Below are 10,143 nucleotides of genomic sequence, written 5' to 3' on the forward strand. Positions count from 1 at the left end.
CAAAAATAATCAATGCAAAAAGGGTTGACAACATGGCTCAAGTAGTAGAGCACATGGCTAGCAAACATGAGGCCCTGATTTCAATCCCCCAGTACTGCCCAAAAAAATCAGAAGGTAAATCTAAGTTTAAAGTTTAGTTTCAGTCAGGATAAAATTTTCTCCTCCTCACCCATTGTTCTTACCTCCCAATTCTTTGTTCCCAGAACACTCAGAAATATACTCTTGAATACTTAAAGTTGGGATGGGCTAAGTTAAGATCCATTTCCTTTCTCATATTCTTGGCATGATCCAGGATGCCCTCTGCCAAATCTTAGGCAGCTGTGTAAAGTCTGCTGCGTGAGAATGAGCAAACATACGAATTTGGTACGTGGATGCTATTGTTTAGTGAAAATTTATGTTTCCCTCTTGAGTTTCAGATTTGTAAGCATATGAATAAGCACCTACTATGTCAAAGGTTGTAATTTAACTCAAGAATACAGATAACACATCTAACACTGTAAAATATTATTCTACTTTTGCATTGCTTCAGTCTCTTATAGGATTTATGTAATGATCACACGTATTAATGCTTACCAATTCTCCTGATTAGCTTAAGTGTCCCAGTTTCCTAATGTGTGAGACAATTTGTCCCTTTCTGTTGACTCAACATGATACTTCGCAGCCCACTGAGCCTTCACTCTATTCTGCTTGGCACAGAGTGGGAGGCAAAGTTTAATAAGGAATGAATGGACATTCTCATTTTTACAGCATCCACATCAAATGATGTTAGGCTAATCAAGAGGAATTCAAGTACTTCTAGTTCCTTGTCTAACAGTATAAAGAGCTTGGAATTCATCACTCCTGTCCTTGCAAGAAAAAGCAGAACACATTGGATATCAGAGACTTTTTCTTTTTGATTCACCAGAAAAGGAAGATTACAGAAGAAAACATCACCCAGAAGAGATATACCCAAGATTTATTAACCTGGAGCAAAATCTACTAAATTTGTAAATTGATAGGAACACTTAAATGGGGATTTTGATAAATTGTTAGAGCTTACTTTGAAAACAAGAGCAACATAAAGGAACAGGTGAGCAATGTGAGCAGATATAGGGAAACTTGAAAAATCAAAAATAAATACTGGAAATCAAAAATATAACTGAAATGAACAATGCTTTGATGATTATATCAGTAGACTAGATTTAACTAAGGAAGGGATCAGTGAGCTTGAAAATAAACCAACAAAACCTTCATAAACTGAAAGATAAAAAGAAGAATAAAACAAGAACATCAGAAAATCTGAGAACTCTGGGCTAATTTCAAAAGGCATACTATATATGTAATTGTAGTATAAGAAGGAAAAAGAAGAGAGAATGGAAATGAAAGGTCTAAACTGTGATTTGATAGGGAAAGTGTGAATGATTTAAACCTGGGAAATTATGCCATGATCCACTTTAGAAGCATGGAGGAAGTCACATAAACAGAGCTATAAGAAAACAGAAACAAGATTTGACATTAGAAATGGAATGAAGAGGCTTGATCAAATTTCTTCAGTTTCTATGGCTGGGTGGCAGTAAGAGGTAGAGGCCCTCTTTAAGTTTTTAAGTCAATGTGCCAAGTTTGGGCCAAAGCTTTGCAGCTGTTTTTGTCCCGCTGTGCTGTGTACAGCATTGTCCTTGGTTCCCATTGACTTTTCTCCACCAATGTTTCCAAAGACAGTTGAAACTGTCATTTTTACAGCATCCACATCAAATGATGTTAGGCTAATCAAGAGGAATTCAAGTACTTCTAGTTCCTTGTCTAACAGTATAAAGAGCTTGGAATTCATCACTCCCATCCTTGCAAGAAAAAGCAAAACACATTGGATATCAGAGACTTTTTCTTTTTGATTCACCAGAAAAGGAAGATTACAGAAGAAAACATCACCCAGAGGGTGATGTCTGCTCTTTAAGGCCTATCAGGCTAAGTATTTTGATCTTTTTTAAAGAAAATAATCTAAATAAAAGGCTTTTTAGCAGAACTTCTGAGAGAGGAGTTTACACAGACCAGCCTAGTAGCAAACCATCAGTGGTTGAAAGAATAAAGACAATGGAGAATGTATACACAGTAGAGTATTACTCACTTATAAAGAATAACAAAATCACATTGTTTTCAGGAAAACAGATGGAACTGGAGATGACTTTGTTAAACAAAATAAGCCAGACTTATAAAAATGAGTATCACATGTTCTTCTCTCATGTACAGAATCTATATTTTAAAAAAAGACATTAGAAAGGGCAATATTAGGAAAGAGGGAGATGGGTAAGAGAAGACAAGAGAGGGAAATGAGATGGTGAATGTGATCCAAAGACATTATGTACATTACAAAAGTGTCATAATTAAACCCATTTTTATATAATTAATTATGCTAATAAATTTTTAAGACTGGTAGCAAAGCAATCAGGAAACATGTAAGTAATTTGCTTAAGGGTTTAAACTTGGACTGTGATGGAGTCTAGTAGAGGAAGTGTAGATTGAAAAGAAAGAGAGGACAGGGGACCAATGTGAACGTTGGGGAAAGACAGAGAAAGAAACTGATATTTGAAGACTATGTACATTGAATATATTCTCTAATGAAGACATAGTATTTTTGTTTGTAGGAAAGAGACTTCAAAATTAATGAGTGAAAACATAATGAAATTAGCTTAACAGAAAATGAGTCTACTTTGTCAAGAGTGGGAGCTAAGTTTGAAAAAGTGAAGGAGGCAGGTTATATAAAGTCACATGTGTTTGACATATTTGAATATGATGACATCGTCAAGGAGCCAAGGGAGTATCTTGAATGACATCATAGAAATGTGAAGGATGAGTGAGAAGAGGAGTAAAGGTTAAGGATCTTAGTCACAGAGCAGGAAGAGACTAGAACCAGGTGGGTGTAACAGGGAAGTTGGAGAGGACTCTGTACTAATCAGGACACGTGACATATCCCCATCCCTGAGCTTCTCATGTATGAAGAAAGAATAACAATAGCATTTTCAAATTGGTGTCAAAACTGTGCATGCACCAGTATAGTCTAATGACTCTGAGAATACTATCTAAAGTCAGATTTTCTGGGTTCGAAAACAAACTCTGATACTTACTAGTTGAATATTTTGGGCAAGATCCTGAACTTCTTACACCTCAATTTCCTTATCTGTCAAATGAAACTAAAAACAATACCTACTATATTGGTACTTTATGTCAAGATTTGAAGAATACACACAGAGAACTCTGCTTACTGCATAGAAAATACTATGAAAATGTTAGCTATAACTACATACCTAGAGCACATAGCTTAGTCCTTATCACAATGCTCAAATATGATATGGATTATACTTTTAAAATACAAACATTGGGAAAAATAGTACAGTACTTAGTTAGGTGAGGACTCAAAGGCCACCTGATTCACTTCCATCTGAGATTCAGCTCTTTTCCTATAACATCCTTGCCTGACAGTTGTCCTACCTCAGTGTGAACAATTTTAATAGCAAAAACCTCACAAAGGCTTGGGACATGCCAGGACACCAGTAGAAACTTGCTCTCTACCCCAATTTCTCTATGGCTTTGCCAAGTGACCAAGAGATCCTTCCTGGCTATCTTGGTAAGGATTATAAAGCTAATGCAGACAGCAGAAGGGCCCTGCCCCAACACAACTGTAGCACTGTTTTCTTGTCTGCTGCCCTCCTTGACACTGAGGATCATCTTTCCATTTCTTTCCCTCTTGTAGATCTCTGAACACTTACTTTGAACCTCTACCCACTATCACAACCACATGGAAAGTACACATTTCCATGCCTTGTATAGATTAAGACATATCCTGCTACACTAATTTGGGATAGTTAATGTAAAAAAAATCCTAAACTTGAAATTGAAATAATTCAACACATATTTACATAAAATATCAGACACTATGTTTAAGATAAAACTAAAAATCAATCAAATGCCAATTTTTCCCTCTAGGACCATAAGTCTAGTTGGAAAGATAGATTCCCATATGAATAAATGAAATGTAAAACAGTGTACAGAACAACTTTTTTAGTCATTAGTTCAGGACTTTTCCTTCTGATACTCTTGGTCTTCCCTTCTCTTGGCCGATTCCAGCAATGACCAGTGCAATAGATAAGGATATTTGTCTGAGAATCTAAATGTCATCAATTGAATTTTTAATTTGAATATTGTTTGGTTGTTTGGATCATTAGAAATACCATAACAAAAAATGGTAGAAAATGTACAGTTTTCAAAAACATTAGAAAACTTAGGGATTTCATTTGGAAGAAATTTTCACATTGAATTTAAATACTTCATTGAATTCCTAAGTAATTTCTTCTACCACTTAAGTTAATTCACTAAAAATGAAACTCAGACCAAAGAACAGACTTTCTAACAAATGTACCTAAGCACAAGAAGATGTGATGAGCTAGAGCTAATGATGCAACATCTTTGAAAAGATACCATGCAAGCATTTGGAAATCTGAAACTGAAGTAAAAATCAGGGCCACACATGGCTATTAAGATATCTTTTAAGCACTGTTATAGTAAAAGTCTTCAGAGTGGACTGAATCTCTAAATTAAAGAGAAGAGATGAGAGGCAAAGGCCGAGTTATATGGAAAATAATTTTGCCTTGTTGAAAGAAGAAAGAAAAACCTGAAAAATAGTCAGAAAAAAAATCACCATAAAGTATAGTAATACTAAGAGAGAATATTCTCATAAAACATAAAGGATGGCCAGGTTCTGTGGCTTGGACCATAATTCCAAACACTTAAGAAATGGAGATCAGGCAGACTGAGGTCTGAAACTATCCTGGGCGAACATTAGTTCGACCCCATCTCAACCAACAAACTAGGCATGACAGTATGCATCTGTGATTCCATTTGTGTGGGAGGGATAGGCAGGAGAGTCACAGTCTAAGGGAGAAAATATGAGACCAAAGAGAGTCACAGTCTAAGGGAAAAAACATGAGACCAAACCCCAAAAATAACTAAAAGCAAAAAATGGGTTGTAGGCATATCCTGGCAAGCACAAGACCCTGAGTTCAAATCCCAGTACCACCAAAAACAAAAACAAACAAACAGAAAACAAAGACATAAAGGATATGAGAATTTCAAACAGAAGACAAGGTCAGAAAATTCCAATCACCTGGATAGGTCAGGAAAATTGTTGACCAAGGATTGGCCAAATGAGGTCCCTAATAAAATTTGGAAGTAGTTTCCAAGAGTAGTAGTTTGCAAGCAGTTCCAGAAGAGTAGAAGAATTCACTGTGCTAAATTGGGGATAAAAGCTTGCCTTTCATATATGAAGTACTATATCCTATGTCTTCAGGCAAGGTAACCAGCAAGATAGGAGTAGTATCCATGACTCCTTTTTGTCTCAAGGAGAGGGCCCCATTTTTAAAGAGATTGATGCTACTCTAAACTCTATCTAGCAGATTTCATGGTCTTTTTTGTTTTCAAAGCTCCCTGATTATCGTGACTAAAGTTGTGTATTCCTTTCCCTGAAGATTGCCAACAGGACACAGAGGCTCAGTGACCTTCTGGCAATATTTTCTGGACCGGAGATGCTTCTTAATTCATGCTGTTGTACTGTTAAACTGATGCTGAGCTCTGTGGGGCACTCAGTGACACTGCACCACTGAGGATGCAGAATTGACTGGGGCATGCTTCCTGCCCATAGGGAAATATATGCAACGACTATCTCATGAGTTGTACAGACACACACAAAGTATCGTGAGTGTACAGAAGGAGGAAATGGTATTTTCCTCAGAGAAGCTCCAAGTCCCAGACTTCTACTCCCTCCTCTTTCCCCTTTCCAAGGACTTCATGCTTAATAAGTTTGTGGGTAGTTAGGATCCAGTTACTGATTCTCCTGACCTGCCAGTTAATGCCCTATCTGAGTCATTGTGCCTCAGGTATGTATTGCTCAACAGACCAGGTGTGATAGATCTGGGAGATGCCAACCCTAAAGTTACAATGAAAGCTAGAATTTTCATTTAGTAAACAACTTGATCCATAATTTTAGTTTGATTTTCTTACTTAGTTGAGCTGTTATCTGAAAAATACATATTTTACTTTAAATTTATTTTAGATGTTGTAGAAATTTCATTGAAAAAAATGGGAAGAATTTTTCCTTCTCTGTTTCCTTAAATGTCTCTGTAGATGTGGTGTTTCATATAATTTTCTAATACCTGAATAGAAGGGAACCTTAAAAGTGATGTGATCCAGTTTTTCTATCTTGTTTATGAATCAGACTCTTCATTACTCCTCCATGAAGATACCCAACCTTCCAGTTATCCAACAGTGGGTGGCATGCTGCTATAATTATGACCAGTTCATAAACAGCTTTCAGAAGAAAGGCTTCATCACAGCAATCTAATTGTCTACACAGGGTTTCACAATTTTCAAATTGCTTTCACTTACATTTCATATTTGATTAAAACTGGTGTTGTAACTCACAGATGGCTGGGTTATATTCACCAGCTCATACCCATGGAGACAATAAAAATCTCTCAAACACTCCTCCATGACTGTTTTAAAAAAATCTTTATGGCCACTCAACATATGAAACTACAGATTCATGCCAAGTGTGATGTCACACACTTATAATTCAAGCACATAGGAGCTAGAAGCAGGAAGATGACAAGTTCAAGGCCAACCTGGACACATAGTGAAACCCAGTCTCAAAAAAAAAAGGAACCTACAGACTACAGGACAAATGTGTTATGTCCTGTGCTGTTCTTTAATGTGGTTGCTTAGAGTTGACTGAAAAATTATAATAATAATAAAATTATCATTATTATAGTACTTCACTGTTAACAGTGTTAATTTTTTTACTTGGGGAAAAACCTTGAAACCTTCAAAATGTCAAACCTTTTAAGAGTTTCTTCTAGAGGGTCAGGAACTATGGTTCACACCTATAATCCCAGTTCAAGGACAGCCTAAAGAAAATGTTAAAGTGATCTCATTTCAACTAGGAGTAGTGGCACAAGCCTGTATTGCCAGCTACATGGAAGTTATAGGTAGGACAATCACTGTCCTGGCAGGCCTGGGCAAAGAGACCGTATCCACAAAATAACTAGAGCAAAAAAGGCTGGGGGCATGTCTAAAGTGGTAGAGCACCTGCCTAAAAAGCATGAGGCCCTGAGTTCAAAACCTCAACACTGACAAAGAAAAAAGTGCCAAAGTTTAGACATGAAGAGTAAAAGATTCCAGGATGAAAATTCTCACTTTGATATATGAGGATCTGATTTTCAAAACCTCCCCTGAAATGCTCAAAAAAGGGCATCTGTGGGGGATAGTCATAGGAGGCCCCAGTGTCTTTCGAGTTCCAAAATGAGTATAGCATCAGACATGAGGAATCTTCATGCCTACAACATTGGTATGAACTTATATATTGTATTACTCCTTCCATCCTGACTCATGTGTCTGAATCCTACATCTCTAGCTAGTCTGTCATAACTGCTGGTAATTCCTCCACCTCAAATGTAGTGAAATATGCTTAATTGTTTGCTTTGTTCATTTTTATTATGAAAATCCAATTGTAATTTGGCTATCACACTGAGCATCTCAGTTTTCAAAACTAGAATCAAGAAGAGATATTATTCTTCCACTGCTGTAAGATTCTTCATAAGTTTGGCAAAATAAATGTGTTAGTAGAATTTAATATTTTCCTAATTTTTCATTTTTATCAAATTTGTGTGTATGTAATTAACTAATCATGAGGGATGGCATTTTCATTTTTACTGATGAGAAAAACATAGCTCAGAGAAGTAAAGTAATTACCACAAAGTAATAGAGCTAGTGCCTGATTGAAAACAGTTATCCAAGTCACTCCAAATGAAGGGCATTTCCTCTTCAAGAAGCCTCTATGGGGAGAAAATTCTTCAATGATGCATGGAAACGTTAAGTTGCCATTTTTATTGCTGTACACTACTGATATTGTTGTCTCATGATGATTCAGCTTCCCTCTTTGAAAGGTTCTGATGCCTGTTCCAGGAACTTCATCAACTAAAAGAGGCTCTGCTCCTGGATGTTTAGAGATTAAAAGTGCAAAACTTACTGGAGGGGCTAGACGTTGTTTCTATTCCTTTTCTTCATGGGTGGTCTCCTGTGATTCCCAAGACCTCCACCACTGTACAGCTGGAACACTGGTAGATGATGCACTGGGGAATTAAAAGCTGTTGTTCTTCTTTCCAAAACAAGCTGAGCTAGCCAAGCCCATGTTAGTGCAGCAAGCACACACACACACACACACACACACACACACAGCCCACCTATATGAAGAGATCAGCCTCCAGCCTCAACTCCACCCACTCAACCCTTCTTCTAAAAGTGTTTCTCTTGCCTTTCCAAAGTTCCCATTCCCACCCATTTACCCACTGATCTAGGCATGCAGATCTCAAGAAATAAGGGACAGGCTTACAAAAGGAACTCCCAATCAGTGACCCAATTTCTCAAATAGCAATCTGAGCATAGGATCAGGGAACTTACACTTCACACTGTGTGTCTCTTATCTTGAAAATTCTTCCACTAAGCATCAACTTCTGCTTCTGTCCTGATACTCCTTGTACACACTAAGAGCAAAACACAGTTTTACCACTCAATGGTATGGCCCTTGTGGCCATTTGATGTGTGTCAGATTTGTTCAGCAAATCGAGGGCTCAGCCCAATCGCTGAACCCTTCAAGGTCAGCCTACAGTATGCATTTCTCTTAAGAAAGAAATGCTAATTTAACTATCCACTGAACCATCACATGTGTTACTTTAATGTGTTTCTCTTGGTAAATAGTATTTCACAGTTCACAGAGCATATGCCAAGCTGCAGTAGGAGTTACTCATGTTTCAAATGAGAGTTGACTAAGCAAGGACTGTTTGGAGGTACGTCTAACATATTGACCTTAGACAAAATTGAAGGGAAGAAAAAGGTAGTTTTATTTTTCCTTCTTTTGTTTGCCTCAGTGAACTTTTGTTCTATCACAACTGTTCTTTCTTTGGAATCTGGCATCTACTGCTCAAACCACCCCCTCATGCTCAGACATGTTTATGAACTTTTCTCAGAAAGTTCTAACGTTACCTCTCTGGGTCATTTTATCAAGAGTTTTTCCGTGTAGCTAAATATTATGAATTCCCCGGCTTTTCTTCTAAGCAGCAGGATCTCCATCAGACCCAGCAGTATTTGGGACTAACCTGGTCAAGCTTAGATTTTTCTAAAGAAAGGTGAAGGTACAAAATATAATCTTAAAAATCAGTATATTGTACATTCCTAGGTTACTCCCCATGAAAAGATCAGGTTGGAACCTATATAATCTCACCCCAGGTTTCAGAAATTTTTATGAGAATAGCCAGAAGAGAAGACAAGTCTCAAAAAGTCATAATAGGAGGCTAAAGAAAAGGGTAGTAAGAAATGGCCACAGCAGAGAGGAAGACAAGGGAATATTTGAAAAAGAAAGAAGTAGAGCTTGCATTATACAAAAAAAGGAAGCTCATAGCTGTTGAACAGCTATATGTCTTAGACATACTTAAAGTATATAAACTTACCTAATTCTCATCCAGTAGGAAGGTGTGAGGGTAGAAAAGTGTACCTCCAAAATTCATATGTGGAAGTCCTAAACGGCCAGTTATTTGAAAATAGAATCATTGCAGATGCTATTAGTTAAGATAAGGTCAAACTGGAGTAGGGTGAATGCAATCAGTACAATCACTGCCCTTGGACAATGAGATATATATACCTAGGGCGATGATGATGTGAAGTGACACAGGTTGCAGATGACCATCTACAAGTTAAGGGAAGAGGCCTTGGGTTGGAACAGCTTACCCTCACAGCCCTCAGAGGAACTAACCCTGAGGACACTTTGATTTTGGACTTTAAGCCTCCAGAACTATGAAGCAATAATTTTCTATTGTTTAAGTCACTCAGTTTATAGTTCTTTGTTATGGTAGTCCTAGAAAATTAATATAGAAGATATTATTACCACTTCATTGAAGGCTTATAGAAGTTACTTGGTCCATTCTTTGCCCGTGAGTTGGGGCTTTACGCAGACCTGCTTAATACAAAGACTAGTACCACTTCCTGCTATTCCAGTAAAACTTGTTGCTGATACAGTATGTCTCCCTTTCAGGAGAACATGATAACTATGTGGTTGCCATACATCTT

The 10,143-nt window shown here is 37.3% G+C and overlaps 1 long non-coding RNA gene across 1 annotated transcript; it reads right to left on the reverse strand.

The window, feature by feature from the left end:
• Positions 1–7,765: 7,765 nt before the first annotated feature.
• LOC141423075 (uncharacterized) lies at positions 7,766–9,723 on the reverse strand. The gene is made up of 3 exons (XR_012447730.1): positions 9,528–9,723; positions 8,482–8,564; positions 7,766–8,153 (listed from the first exon to the last, which is right to left on the reverse strand). It is a non-coding gene; the product is annotated as an uncharacterized lncRNA (long non-coding RNA).
• Between the last annotated feature and the right edge of the window lie 420 nt (positions 9,724–10,143).

The sequence above is a fragment of the Castor canadensis genome, chromosome 5, assembly GCF_047511655.1.
Source record: "Castor canadensis chromosome 5, mCasCan1.hap1v2, whole genome shotgun sequence".
Taxonomy (NCBI): Eukaryota; Metazoa; Chordata; class Mammalia; order Rodentia; family Castoridae; genus Castor; species Castor canadensis.